The 15,334-nt window shown below is 35.5% G+C and overlaps 1 non-coding gene and 1 pseudogene across 1 annotated transcript; both read right to left on the bottom strand.

The window, feature by feature from the left end:
• LOC106028783 (serine/threonine-protein phosphatase 2A regulatory subunit B'' subunit gamma-like) overlaps positions 1-15,334 on the bottom strand; it is an 89,896-nt pseudogene that overhangs the window by 32,475 nt on the left and 42,087 nt on the right.
• Positions 8,974-9,080, bottom strand: LOC111758407 (U6 spliceosomal RNA). The gene has a single exon (XR_002792584.1). It is a non-coding gene; the product is annotated as a U6 spliceosomal RNA (small nuclear RNA).

Genomic DNA, 15,334 nt, shown 5'->3' with positions numbered 1-15,334 from the left:
TCTGGAGTGCCTGAGGAGTCATAAACAATGCTGGCATTCAATCCCAAAGAACTTGGGGCTGGTCCAACTAGCCTGCTATCTTCTCTCCCAAATAAATGGAGGTAGCTGTATCCTGAGACGGAAAGAAAGGTAAATAACCTAGAGGATATCACTGCAACAAAGATACCATGCTAATCAACCAGCAAACACCAGCAAAAAAAAAACCAAAAAAACAAAAAAACACACATGAGAAGACTAGTAAAAATAGTATTTCCCAAATCTCCCAGCTTTCCCAAAGCTGAACCAGGGAGCATCGAGAAGGAGAAAGTCAGACACCACAGAACAGAAAAGTCTGACAATGTATATGTGGAACTAACAAAATAGATGGATAAAGTGTTTGGAAAATTCAAAGAAGATATATCTAAGACAAATTTTTGTACTAGAGAAGTTGAGTCATTGCTCTAATGTCTTGGCTACGTGGTTCAAAGCCTTTGGTTGGCTTGTGGGAAGAGATTGGACATGTTTGGAGGTGTTGGCTGAATAAGCAGCTTTGGAATGCTGAAAACTGAACATATTGGGAGTTTCTATTTGGAGCTCAAAAGATAGAAACAATGATAGAAATGCAGCCAGTAAAGAACAGGCTCAGAAGTTTTCAGTTAGGAACTATGATTTCATTGGCTGTCAGATTCCAGACCATGTGTGCTATGCATTAACAGAAAATTTTTCTGTAGTTTGCTCTTTTTCAGAGACTTTGCCTGAGACTGAGATTAAGGGTAGTGTGGACTAATTAATTAGGTGGAAGAAATGGCACGGCTATTTTGGGGGGCTTTTAACCAGATCTACTCTGAGAATCAAGAGTTAAGAACCCAGCAGAATGACTTAAAACATTTTGAGTCTGGACGGAAAGGAAGCTCCAGTAAAAGTTATAGAATGCAAAGATGGAGCAGAGAAGAATCTATTATGGACAAAGAGTAGGACATAGGAAGATAAAAAAGATGGCCTGAGGAATTAGAAGAACCAGCAGGGTTTCAGCCTTTGCAAATATGAAAGGTGGTATTTTGAGAAGCAAGCCCCAGAACACCATGTTCCAGGATGGTAGTGCCCTAGAGAATTTGTTCCTCAGGATTCATTTCATAGTGTTCAACAATCCACCCAACTTCTGTGCCAAGGGGAAGGAAGCCAGCTGGCAGCAAACATTGGCATCATACAGATGGTGCTGATTTCAGATACACATAGCATGGAAGACTGTGGGGGTCAGGATGGCTTTTAGTCAGATTTCAAAAGGCCTGGGAGTTTGGTCAGTGTACCCCTGAGAGACCAGTATGTGAAGCTGTGAGTGTAAAGCCAGAGCTGCTGTGGAGAGAAGGTTGGAGGAATCAGAAATGTGGGTGATCTGAGGAAAACTGCAAGAAAGGGGTAGAGTTGGCTCAAGAAAGAAGCATAGAAGCCACAATCACTGGCAATGTCATAAAAGTAGAACCACCCAAGAACCACCCGAGTTCACATTTTGACACAGGTTACCCAGTATTGCCCAGAAACTGGACAGGGAACTATGGGACTTAATGTTTTCCCTGACGAATTCTGGATTTGCTTTGGTCATATTCCTTTCCACTCCCCTATTTGTATTTTTTAGAAAGGAAAAGTTTATTTATTTGTGCCATTGTATATTGGAAGAGTTTAACTTTCTTTTCATCTTTACAGGGGATTACAGCTAAAAGTTTGCCTTAAAACTCAAAGGAGACTTTGACTTGGACTTTTCAACAATGGTAAAACTGTTGGACATTTGGAAACTCTTAGAGACAGACCAAATGACTTTTTCATAAAAGGGTACATGAACTTTTTAGAGGTCATGGATAGGATGTTCTGATTTTGTCTAGATGACCTCCTAAAGCCTCAAGTGGTCATAGGCAAAGCATTGTGAAGGTAGCTGGTTTAAATATGTGAGAATGTGGATTAATGTGTAATATTGAGATTAAGGGAGTGGAAAACAGAAGCACCACTCTAGGCCTGGGTTGCACCAATTTATAAACTTGTATCCAAATTGTAATATAAAGGAAAAGATGGAATGCAGACTGCTTCTGCTTCTGCTACTGCTGCTGCTGCTTTGGTGCTCGCTGCTTCCGCCTGCTTTGCCAAGACTGTTTCTCCTCTGTGGTGCCCCTCTGCCACGCCACCCTGCCTTGGAGACAGCTATGTATGAACTAAACCTCTACAAACTGTGACTTGAGATAAATGGTACCTCTTTAAACTTGTGGATGTTGGGTATTTTGTCTCAGCAATAAGAGTAAGACAATGATCCTAAAGCAACAAATGATCCGTGTGTTTAGAGATGACGCTGATAAAAAGAAATCAGAGCTAAACAAAGAGATACAAAACATTAACAGCAAGCAAGAATGTGAGAGTTCATTAAAAAGTTCCAATCAGAAATCCAAGAGACCAAAAATATGATACTAAAAGTATAGGTAACAGAAGTGACTACTGTGAGCACAGACTGCCAGATGTAGAAGACAAGGCTGTGACAAGTGATAGAGTAATGAGAGATACCTTAAAGCAAAAAGAGAACATGAATTGTGAATCAAACATCTTCTGGATGACAAAGATGACAAATAAAAGAGTACCTGGAATTGATGAAAAATCAAAAAAATAAAACAAATCACATAAAGAACCTGTTTACAGATGAAATAGCAGACAAAAAGGTAAGGAAAAATAATTTAGCATATAGATAAGTGAGGCATATAGAACCCCAAACAGGCATTATCATTTACAAAAAAAACACTTCATGCCACATCACAATTAAACTGCCAGCAAAAGAACCTAATTTTAAAACCAATGAGTCACATATAAAGGAACGCATATCAGAATTACAGTGGACTTCTCAATATAAAATTCAGTATTTCAAGCCCTAAATCCTTTCAACCTAGACTGATATAGTCTACAAAATTATCATCCAAAATTCATGGAGAAGTAAAATGTTTCTATGATAAAAAGCCCCTTAAAAATTCATGACTTCCAAACTAACACTCCAAAATTTCTCAAGGATATTTTAGAGACAATGAAGACAGCAAAATGTCCAGTAGAATGAGTGCACCAGGTAGGACAAGCAAATAAAAAAGTAGAACAGAAAAAATAATAAAATGAGAGGATTAAACCAGTACCTATCAATTATAACTCAGTGTGAATGATCTGAATTCACCAATAAAAAGACACAGATTAGCAGAATGGATCAAGAAGCAAAACCCAACAGTACCTGTATACAAGAAACACATTTAATCTAATATGAAATTCATAGGCTAAAACTAAAAGATGGAAAACAATATTTGTTACAGCATGTGTTTCGATGTTTCCACAAACTCTCATATGTCAGTAGGTGGGGCTTTCCAGATGTTGTAACCCACCCAAAAAACAAGGCCCCATGATGAAAAACGGGGCAAGACCCCCGAGATGATAAACGGGGCAAGACAATGACGTCGTTTTAAAAGAAGCGCTTTTATTTTAGCTGGCCCAGAGACACAGTGCAGATGGAATTTGCAAAGCTGTACAACTGAATTATAATTTTGACTGATTTTTATGGTTTATTTATGATTAGTTCACTGATCATTAAGTACATAGCGATGAGAAACAGAAACAAGGTGGGCCTTTGTTCCCTTTTGCTTCAGGTCAGAGGCATTTCACAGTGGGTGGTTAGTTAGTTTATAGCCCTTGGTCAGCCAATTCCAGGAATATTTGTCACTCATAAAGGGAACAATGGTTGACACAACATCATTTGTCTCTTACAAAGGAGAACAAGTTGACATAGCACACAGGTTACGTGGGGGGGGGCGATGGGCACAGAACAGCATAATGGTGCTGTCAGTTAATCTATAACTGTGGTTGATGCTTGGTTACTAGGATAATGAACTCAGTACAGAATGACAATACTGCTAATAACTATCTTTTTAACTATTTTTGCTAAATATCTTTTAATCAATTATTTTAACTTTTCAGCATCTTAGTATAACACCAGATGTTATAGTTTGTATTCAGTTGGCTCCCCCAAGCCTCATGTAGTCATGGACACAGCTGAATCTAACTTTTATGATGGATTTGTTGTCTGGCACTGGGATTGGCAGTGTGAATGCTGCACCCTCCTAGGGACAGGTAGCCAACATACAATATAAGGGACGGAAGGAGGTGTGCTTTCTCTCTTTTGCCCTTTTTGCCCTTCCTGTTTACCTCTGCCATGAACAGATGCCCCTCAGTCATGCCACTGTGCCTCTTCGAACCAGCTGAATATGGACTGAAATCTCCAAAAATCTGTAAGATAAGTAAACTGTTCCTTGCTTCTCTTTGGGCATCAGGTATTTCGTCTCAACAATGAGAGACAAGTAATGAAGTCACCAGAGTTGGCTGGATCACTGGGTCTGGGTGGCACTCACGTGTAATCCCAGCACTCAGGAGACTGAGGTAGGAGGATCATTGTGAGTTCAAAATCAGTTTGGGTTACAAAGCAAGCTCAAAGCCAGCCTGAACTGCATAGTAAGACTCTGTCTCAACAAACAAATGAACAAATAAACAAACAGAGATGGCTGGATCTAGAGTGCATGATTGACCCATAGTGCAATCCAGAATTAAGGGTGTATAATTACTAAACCTGTTTACTACTTGTTTTGGTACCACCCTAATTCTGATGGCCTAAATAGATAATAAAAGGGGCATAAAAATGCTTTTAAGGTCTCTTGTTGGTTTGCTTACTTTCTGGCTGCCATGTAGTGGTTCTCCCTTTTTACTTTTGCTGTCTTCTGTTATCAGGAATGGTGCCCCTCTGCAATGTGTCACCCTACCTTGGAGCCAGCCAATTATGGGCTGATACCTCTACAAACTGTGAGTTAAGTAAACCTTTCCCCCTTAAACTATGGTTTTCAAGTATTTTATCTCAGCAATGATACAAGTAACTAAGACAATATTCCACTCAAAGGGAGCCTACAAACAAGCAGAGGTAGCTCTCTTATTTTCAGGCAAAATGAAATTTAATGCAAAACTAATTAAAAGATTCAAAGAAGGATACTACATATTGGTTAATAAAAACATTCATCAGGAAGAGTTAACAACAATAAAGATAAATGCAACAAGTTATAATGCATCCAACTTCATAAAACAAATACGGACACGAAAAATTCAATAAACATCAATACATTATAGTGAAGGACTTCAATATTCCACTATCACAAATAGACACATACTAGTAAATAAATCATGCTTAAGTAAATGAAAAAGAACTGAAATTATACTAATGATCTTAGTAGATCACAATGCAAAATTAGAGATTAATGACAAAAGAAAATACAAAAATTAGGCAAATGTATGTAAATTAAAAACACATTTTTTTATCATGTACACAATGGGGTTGTAATTCATATGTTTCACTGCTGGGCAGCTCTGATTTAATTCAGACATTTCATTGCCAGGTCTGATTTTAATTTGATAATCTGGTTACATAGGTAACACGTGTGTGTTATTTGGTTAATATGAGAAATAAAAATCATTGTTATTTCACAACTAAATTATAACAATTCAGTGGTAAATTTTTCATTTGTTATTTGTTTGTGTTTTTTCTCATTTTTGTGTGTAAGTTTGTTGTAATCAATACATAGTTTTGTAGACATATGTGTTTTTTATTAATTTTTATTTTTAAAAAAGATCAAAATAAAAGAAGACATAACAAAATAGGTCAGAATGGAACAATTTAAGTAAAATAGTGTTTCACCACAAGACAATCTGATGTAACAGTAGATACCCTAATGTCTCTTTCCTTGAAATATTTGAGTATATGTTCATACACTATAGTAACAAACATAGCAAGACAGTGTAAAACTATACAAGAGAATGAAAGTATTACAGGGGATTCAGAACCAACTAACAGAAAATGAACAATGGTTAATATATATCTCCTTGTCTATAAAAATTTTTGTTTATACTATCACATCTAATAAAATCTAATAAGATACAGCATGATAAACCTATGGAAACAGAAGAACAAAAGCTTGGTGGGACTTCAAAACAAGAAGATATTAAATCAGCACTAGCTATTATAATGTCTTGTTTTCTTCAAAATAGCTGTTCATACCATCACAGACAATAAAATCAAATAACCCAGAATACAACCATTACAGCTAATGAATGAAAACATTATAAGGCTTCAAAGAAATATAATAGAGAATCATGATTACCACGTACTTTTATGTATTGTTACCATTTCTTATACTAGGAAAACTATTTGGTATTTATACATGGGATTTTGATTTATTTTGGTTGTGAGTATGGTCTCAAGCTGTATCCATTTATTTATAAATATCTCAATGTGATCATTCTTTATAGCTGAGTAGTACTCCATTGTATAAAAATACCACATATTTTTATCCATTCCTCAGTTGATGGGCACTTAGGTTGTTTCCAAGATCTGACTATTACAAATTGTGCTGCTATAAACATGGGTTCACATATATCACTGTGGCATGATGTTTTCAGTTTTTCTGGGGATATGCCTAGAAGTGAAATAGCTGGAACAAATGGGACTTCCAATCCCAGCTTTTTGAGAAATCTCCAAACTGACCTCCACAGTGGTTGCACCAGTCTACACTCCCACCAACAGTGCAGGAGAGTTCCTTTTTCCCCACAGCCTCTCCAGCATTTGTTGTTGGTGGTTTTCTTGATCTTGGCCATTCTTTCAGAAGTGAGATGGAATCTCAGTGTGGTTTTAATTTGCATTTCTCTAATGACTAATGATGATGAACATTTTTTCATGTATCTATTTGCCATTTGTATTTCTTCATCTGAGAACTGTGTATTTATCTCAGATGCTCATTTTTGGATTGGATTTTTGAATTTTGGGGGTCTGATTTTTTAAAATTCTCTATATATTTTAGAGAAAAGTCCTTTGTCTGAGGGACAGTTCACTAAGATTTTTTTTCCCAGTTTGTGGGTTTTCTTTTCACTATGCTGGAGATTTCTTTTGACATGCAGAAACTTTGTAATAGGAGGTGATCCCAGTTATTGATTCTGGGAAGTATTTCCTGTGCAGTTTGATTCCTGTTCGTGAATTCTCTATCTACCCCTATATCTTCAAGGTTTTTAACCAATTTGTCTTTCAATAGATTTAGTGTTTCTGTTTTAATATTCAGATCTTTGATCAATTTAGATTTTAATTTAGTACATGGTAATAGACATGGGTCTAGTTTTACTTTTCAGCATATGGAGAGTCAGTTTTTCCAGCACCAAAAAAATTAAAGAGACTGTCATTCTCTTAGTGAACATGTTTGGCCCCTTTATCAAAGATTAGGTGGTATAGTGTATTTGTGGTTGTGGTTTTATCTTATAATCTATTCCATTGATCTTCGGCTCTGTTTTTTTCCAGTACCATGTTGATTTTACTACAGTTGCTTTGTAGTATAACTTCAAGTCAGGGATTGTGATGCCTCCTGCTTTGTCTTTTGTCTTCTAGGTCTCTTCTGGCTCCAGATGAATTTTAGGAGTTATTTTTCTAGATTTGTGAAGTATGTTTATGGTATTTTTATTGGGACTGCATTGAATCCATATAATACTTTTGGGAGAAAGGCCATTTTCATGATATTTATTCTTCTTATCCGGGGGCTGGGGATTTAGCTCAGCGGCATAAGCACCTGCCTTGCAAGCAGGCGGTCGTGAGTTCGATCCTTAGTACCGATAAAAATGAAAAAGACAAAAAAAAATACATATTCTTCTTATCCATGAACAAGGGATGTCTTCCCATTTTCTGAGGTCTTCTTCAATTTCTTTTATAAATGTATTATAATTTTCCTTATAGGTCTTTCATTTCTTTTGTGAGAATTATTCCTAAATATTTCATTTTTTTTGAATGCTAGTTTGAAAGGTGTGTCTTCTCTTATTTCTCTGTGATTTTGTTGTTAGTGTATAGGAATGCTACTGATTTGTGAACACTGATTTTTTACCCAGCTACATTGCTGAATTTATATATGATATCTAGGAGTCTTTCAATGGAGTTTTGAGAATCTTCTATGTTGAGTATCATGTCATCCTGCAAATAATGATAATTTATCTTCCTCTTCTTTGTTTTCCTCTTTACCCCTTTTATTTCTCTCTCTTGTCTAATTACTCTGGCTAGTATTTCCAGTACTATATTAAATAGGAGCAGTGATAAAGGACATCCTTGTCTTGTGCCTGACTTTAAGGTAAAGGCTTTTAGTTTTTGGCCATTTAGTATGATGCTGGCTGTTGGTTTGTCATAGATGGCCTTTATCATTTTGAGGTAAAGACCATCTATTCCAATTTTCTGTAAGGTTCTTATCATGAATGAATGTTGGACTTTATCAAACTCTGTTTCTGCATCTATAGAAATGATTATGTGGTTCTTACTTTTGGCTTTATTGATATGGTGGATTACATTTATTGATTCAAGTCTGCATGCCTGGGACTAATCCCACTTGGTCATGGTGTATAATCTTCTTGATGATTTGCTGCATCATATCTGCCAATATTTTATTGAGGATTTTTGCATCCATGTTCATTAGGGAGATTGGCCTGTAGTTTTCTTTTTTAGTTGGGTCTTTCTCAGGTTTTGGTACTAGAATAATATTTGCTTCCAGGAATGTCTTAGGAAAAATTGCTTCACTTTGGATTTCACTGAAGAGTTTGAGGAGTGTCATTATTAAGTCTTCTTTGTATTTCTTATAGAATTCCACAGTGAATCTGTTTGGGCCTGAGCTCTTCTTTGTAGGTAAGGACTTAATTATATTTTTGATTTATTTAACAGAAATTTGATTATTCAGCAGTTTTACATCTTCTTGACCTAGCTTTGGTACTTCATATTTTTCTAGGAATCTGTCTCTTTCTTCTGTGTTATCAAACCTATGAGAGTAGAGGTTTTTGAAATAGGTGTTGATGATCTTCTGTATTTCTATAGAGTCTGTAGTGATTTCACCTTTTTCATTCCTTATTGCATGAATTCGAGCTTTTTCTTCCCAAAAACTGGAATGTTTCACGAATTTGTGTGTCATCCTTGCACAGGAGCCATGCTAATCTTCTCTGTATTGTTCCTATTTTATTATATGTGCCGCTGAAGCGAGCACAACATATATGTGTATTATAAGCTATTTAGTTTTCAATTTGAACACTATTTATATTTTGTAAATTTTCCCAGTAGAGTCTCAAACACAGAAAATACAAAATTCATCAGATAGCTATGCAATTATGTCTCATCAAAGGAAAAGATTGTGACCTATCTGTTAGTCTTTAGATAAAGATACATTTTATTTAGATGAATGCAATCTTGTGGCAAATACATTCAATAAACATAATATAGATTTGGTTATGAATGTGGAAAATCAAGAATATAAAGGCAGCCAACAATAGAAAGAAATGTGGTGGAACATGAGCACACAGAGCTTCAAAACATGGTAGTTCTTATAAAAATATTAATTACAGAGATCCTTTTGCATTGTACAAGTTATTCATATCTGATAATATACCCAAAAGTATAGTTGAAGAAACAGACAAGTGAATATGTGACTTTAGTACAAAAGAATAAAACATCATCAATGCTGGGAATCTGTTGCTACTAATGAGATGAAAATATTTATAGGACTATTATAAATTATGGGAACAGTACCATTACCAGATACTAGTTTGTATTAGTCTTTGAATAATAGCATGCCAACACATATGTAAAAAATATTGTGCAACATGATTGTGTTTTGACTATTTTGTACTGTTTTAATTTTGCTGAGAATATCACATGAACAACTGAGGATTCTCTGAAAAGTTTAGTAAAATCATGGAAGAAATTATCACTGTATTTGAAAATGCAGTAAAACTCAGAAAAGTATAGTTGTAGACAAAAGCATGATTTTATGGAGATATCTTTTACATTTTTAACAGTACCTTAAAGGAAAACAGCATAAATGTTGGAAAAAATTTATAAATTGTATTTACCTAATGGTATGTCCATGATTTGTATGTTTGCCAGAAAAAGTGCAAATCCTTCAATGCATGGTAATTCTTATGAAGCTATTTTGAAATTAATGAATAGTATGTTATTTGTATAGCACATATTATATGAAGATAGTAATTAATTGAGTATACTCCCAGCATAAGAATTTTTATGAAAGGAAACATATTTTGTAGCACAGTATAGCCAAATCAAAAATTTTTTACCAGTACAAGCAATGAAAAAGCAAAAATGTGAAATCATAAACTTTGAAAATTGTTCTGGTATAAATTTGTAAAGCAAACATATAGAACAATAGTCTTTTAAATGTTAATGATTTGTAAAAATCATACATGTTCATTGGCAAAAGGAAAACCTGAAAATATAAAACCTGATTTTGTCTTTGATTACAACAATGGAAAGTCAGTTTTACCAGCCCAGATGTCATGATATTATATTTCCTTAAATAAAGTACTGAAATGGAAAAAATTGTAATTAGTTTATTTGGTACAACAGTTGTAAACACATAATATAAATACTGACAGTGAAGTGAAAAAGACTTTACGTAAAGATGTAAAAAATTAACTAATAAAATTGCAATGCCATAGGAGCAAAATCCCCCTCCCCCAAAAAAGCATTTAACTTAGAAGCTTATTTAGGATCAGTAAGAAACCCACAGAAGTGATGGAGATGATTTTATTGAAAATTAACTGAAAGTAGGGTGTTGATTTGGCCTCAAAAAGCCAAATATTTCATGATTTGTTCCAAACTCTGTGTGACTCAATTACCTTTACATATAAAACATTTTAAAGAAATTCATGAATCTAAGTAAATTTTAGTTCAATGAAATAAATTGGTTTATTGTTGCAATGATTTTTAATGATATGAAGGGTATTAATCAATATTTACAGTTGGACAGAAGTGATTGAAATTTAAACAACTAACTAGATTCAGTTCATTTATAGACTTTTAGTGAAATTTGTTAGTAAAAAGATTGATAAAAGTGATTAGATGTCTTTTGTACCACTGGTCATTCAAATTACCTGAAGCGGTACCCACACAGTGAATCACACTAGTGAGAATATGTTAAAAATTAATGAGTCATAAGAATAGAGAAATAATAAATTTTCTAGAATTAAATGATAATGACCATACATCATACTAAAACTCTTATGACATTATTAAAGCAATCCTCTGGGGAAAATTTATAGCCATAAACACCTATATCAGAAAAACAGAATGAGCACAAATAACCTAGTGATGCACCTCAAGGTACTAGAAAAACAAGAAAATTGAAATCCAGAGCTTGTACAAAGAAGGAAATTATAAAGAGCAGAGTAGAAATCAGTGAAATGGAGACTAAAAAGCTTGCAAAGAATCAATGGATTGAAGAGCTGATGCTTTGAAAGAATAAACAACAGACACAGACCCCTATCCAATCTTACCCTCCTCAAAAGAAAAAGGATAAATCAATGCAATTAGAAATGAAAATGGTGAAATCACAACAGATATCACTGAAATTTTGAATATTATTAGCAATTACTTGACAAAAAATGGAGAAACCAGAAAAGACAGAGACACATATGAATTCTCAGATACATATTAGTTGTGAAAATGGAATCAAGACTTAAAAATCTTGAATAATCCAGAAGTAGGCAATGAAATTGAATTAACAAGAAAAAAACCTAGCAACTAGGAAAAGCCCAGAATCTGATGGATTCACTGCTGAATTCTGAAAGAATTTCAGGGAAGGTCTCATGACAATACTCCTCAAACTCTTTAATGAAATTGAGAATGAAGGAATATGTCATTCTTGGAAACTAACATTACTATGTTATCAAACCAGACAAAGACAAAAACCACAAAGGAAGACTACAGGCCATTCTTTTTAACAAATGTAGAGGCAAATATCCCCAAGAAGATACTGGCAAACAGAATATAATAAGTCATCAGAAATATCCTACACCGCAACCAAGTATGCTTCATCCCAGGAATGCAAGAATAGCACAACACACCTAAGTCAGTGAATATAACTCACCACATAAACAACAACATTGACAAAATTCACGTGATCACCTCAGTAGATATGGGGAAAGCCTTTGACAACATCCAATATTGATTCATGACAAGAACACTGAAGAGGCTGGCCTTCGTGTTGCATGCCTGTAATGTCAGCACTCAGGAGGCTGAAGCAGAAAGATCACCATGTTCAAGACCATCCTGGGCTATATAAGCAATTTCAAGGCCAACCTGCACTACATAGTGAGACCCTGTCTCAAAAATAAATAAATAATATTGAATATTTATAATAAATAATGTTGAATATTTGTAATAGGTATAGAGGATTTTATCTCAGTCTGAAATCAGTCATTTATGATACAATACGACCAGTATCATGTTAAATGGGGAAAGCCTGAAAGCTTTCCATATAACAAAAGCAAAGCAGGATGCATCAAAATCCCAGTTTGAAGTTGTATTATAAAGCTATAGTGATCAAAAATGCATGGTACTCACACTAATCCAGGCATGTAGATCAGTGGAACAGAATAGAGGATCCAGAAACAACCCCAAGCAATCCAGCTATTTGACTATTTTCAAATGTACCAAAAACACAGTGGAGGCAAGATGGCCTCTTTAATAAATACTACTGGGAAAATTTGATATCCACAAGCAGAAGATTGAGATTAGACTCATATCTTTACTGTGTTCTAAACTAAAATCAAAATGTATCACAGGTCTAAATGCTTAAACAGAGATAATATACTGAAACATAAAATTCTTGAAGACAGAGGCACAGACCTCTGTTCTGAACAGAACTCCAGTGGCACAGGAAATATTAGAATCAACAAATGGAACTGTGTCAAGTTAAAAAGCTTCTGCACAACAAAGAAAATAACCTACAAAGTGAAGAGTCAGCCCATATAGTAAGACAGAAATTTTGCCAGATACTGCTTAGTCAAAGGATTAACATCTAGTGTATACAAATAACTAGAAGAAAAAATATACTCCCAAAATAAAAGATCAAATAAAAAAGTCAATCAAAAGGAGTAGATTCATCTCAGTAGAGGAAGTACAAATGACAAATAAATACTTGAGAAAATTTTTGAATTATTGATATTTCAATAAGATATTGAAATATCTTATTCCAGAAAGAATAACTCATCAAGAAATCAAAAACAAAGTCAAGTATGATGGTGCTTGTAACCCCAGCACTTGTGATGATGAGGCAGGAGGATCAATGCACATTTGAGGCCAGCCTGAACTACAAAGTGAGCTCAAGACCAGCCTGAACTACATAGTGAGACCTAGTCTCAAAAAGAAAAAGAAATTAAATACAGTAATAAAAATGCTAGTGAAGATATGCAGAAAAAGAAATTCTTCTTTTGTTTTTAGTGAAAAACGTAGATTGATACAACTAGTGTGGAAATCATTACAAAGATTCCTCACAAAAACTAAAAATATAAATTCCATTTGGTCCAGTTATTCCCCTTCTAGGAGTACTTTCAATAGACTTAAAGTCACCTTACTGTGTGGATACATTCATACTCATGTTAATAGCAGCATTATGTATAATAGCTACATATTGGAAATTTCCTATATGCACAGATAAAGGAAAATGTATTTATACACAATACAGTACTATTCTGCCATAAATAGTCATAAAATGGAAGTATTCATGGGTAAATGGAGGTAACCTAAAACCACAATATTAAATGAAAATAAGCATAAACATTGCATCATTTTGCTTATATAAGAATCTCTCTCTCTCTAATTATGTTTCTCTTTCTCTCTGTCTCTATATTTTCACAGAGAGAGGGAGAGAGAGAGAGAGAGAGAGAGAGAGAGAGAGAGAGAGAGAGACAGAGAGAGAGAGAGAGACAGAGAGAGAGAGAGAGACTAAGAAAAGGAAGACAAGCCGAGCGGAGGGGAATCTGGTCCGGCCCTGCCTGCCACCTCTCCCGACCTACCGGGGACCACACTACCACTGCTGCCGGCCGGAAGGAGAGGGCCCAGCACAGCAGAGGGGACTTCGGTCCACCTGCTGCCTCGTCTGGCCAAGGAGCACACCACAGCTGCTGGCTGGAAGGAGGGAGCTGGGCCAAGCTGCTGAAACCTGCTCTGACCTGGCCTGCAACCTTCTTTTGATCTGGAGAGCACCAGCACTACTGCCACTGCCTGGAGGAAGGAGTAGTCCTGCTGAGGAGGTTTGAGGCCTACTTAGGCCATAAGGAAACCTTCTATAAGCCTGGGGAGTTTTGCCATCCAAGGAGCTGGATTGTTACAAAACATCCAATCCCTTGGAGATTATGAGATCCTTGCTCTAGGCGGGTGGGGGCTGACTGGGCTTAAGCCACACTATAATGGGGTTAACAGGATTTGGGATTGCCTGGACCACACCAGGTGGCATTCTATCCCTCAGGGGAGCTTTGCTACTAGAAGGGGAAACTGTGCAAATTGAGGAGGCTTTAGGTCTACCTGAGAGGAGCCTGACAAGCCTCTTTTAATCCAGGAGCTCCACTTCCCAAGGAGGGAGCTACTACCAGAGGAGTCCCAAGAGCCCAGGACATAAGAGTCAATTTACAACACAACCAGGGGAAACTCTGGAACAACACTTGAAACACAGTAATATAGGAAAATGACAAAACGAAAGACCAAAATGCAATCTCAAACATCCAACCCATCCCAAGAAAGCCTAGGAGCCATGTACGTAGAAGAAAATACATGCCATATACCTGAAATACCTGAAACAATAGAAACCAAAATAAAGAAGCAGCTCCGGGAAGCTTTAAAGAAATTCAAAGTAGAAATAATCTATCAGGTAAAAGAAGAAATAATAAAAGAAAGGAAGGAGATGCTGAACATATCTAAAGAAGACACAGCTAAAATATTGGAGGAACTAAACAAAAAGATAGAATCTCTGGATGAACTTATATTTAAGAAACAAACAGAATATATAAAACAGATGCAAAGAGATATACAGGAAATCAAAAACTCCATTGAAAGTTGTAAAAACCTCCTGAATGATTGCGAAGATAGAATTTTGGACCTTGAAGACAAGATTGCAGCCAGTGAACAGGACAGGAAAGATCTTTTAAAAATAACAAGAAATCAAGAAATAACAATTCAACACCTGCAAGATGACGCAAAGAAAAACAACTTAAGGTTGATAGGGATAAATGAAAAAGAAGGAGACAATACAAAGGATGTCAAGAGGATATTTAGAGAAGTAATTGCTAAAAACTTCCCAAACATGAAATTGGAAACTGATATCAGGATCAATGAGGCATATAGAACTCCAAATAGCCATAACCAAAATAAAACTACACCCAGACATATAATAATCACCATTCCAGAAATCAAACAAAAGAATAGAATATTAAAAGCTGTCAGAGAGAA

The sequence above is a fragment of the Cavia porcellus genome, unplaced genomic scaffold, assembly GCF_034190915.1.
Source record: "Cavia porcellus strain 051 isolate PalLab524CR breed Dunkin Hartley unplaced genomic scaffold, mCavPor4.1 scaffold_2, whole genome shotgun sequence".
NCBI lineage: Eukaryota > Metazoa > Chordata > Mammalia > Rodentia > Caviidae > Cavia > Cavia porcellus.
The sequence above is the reverse complement of the archived record's forward strand: the minus strand, read 5'-3'. Positions and strand labels throughout refer to the sequence as shown.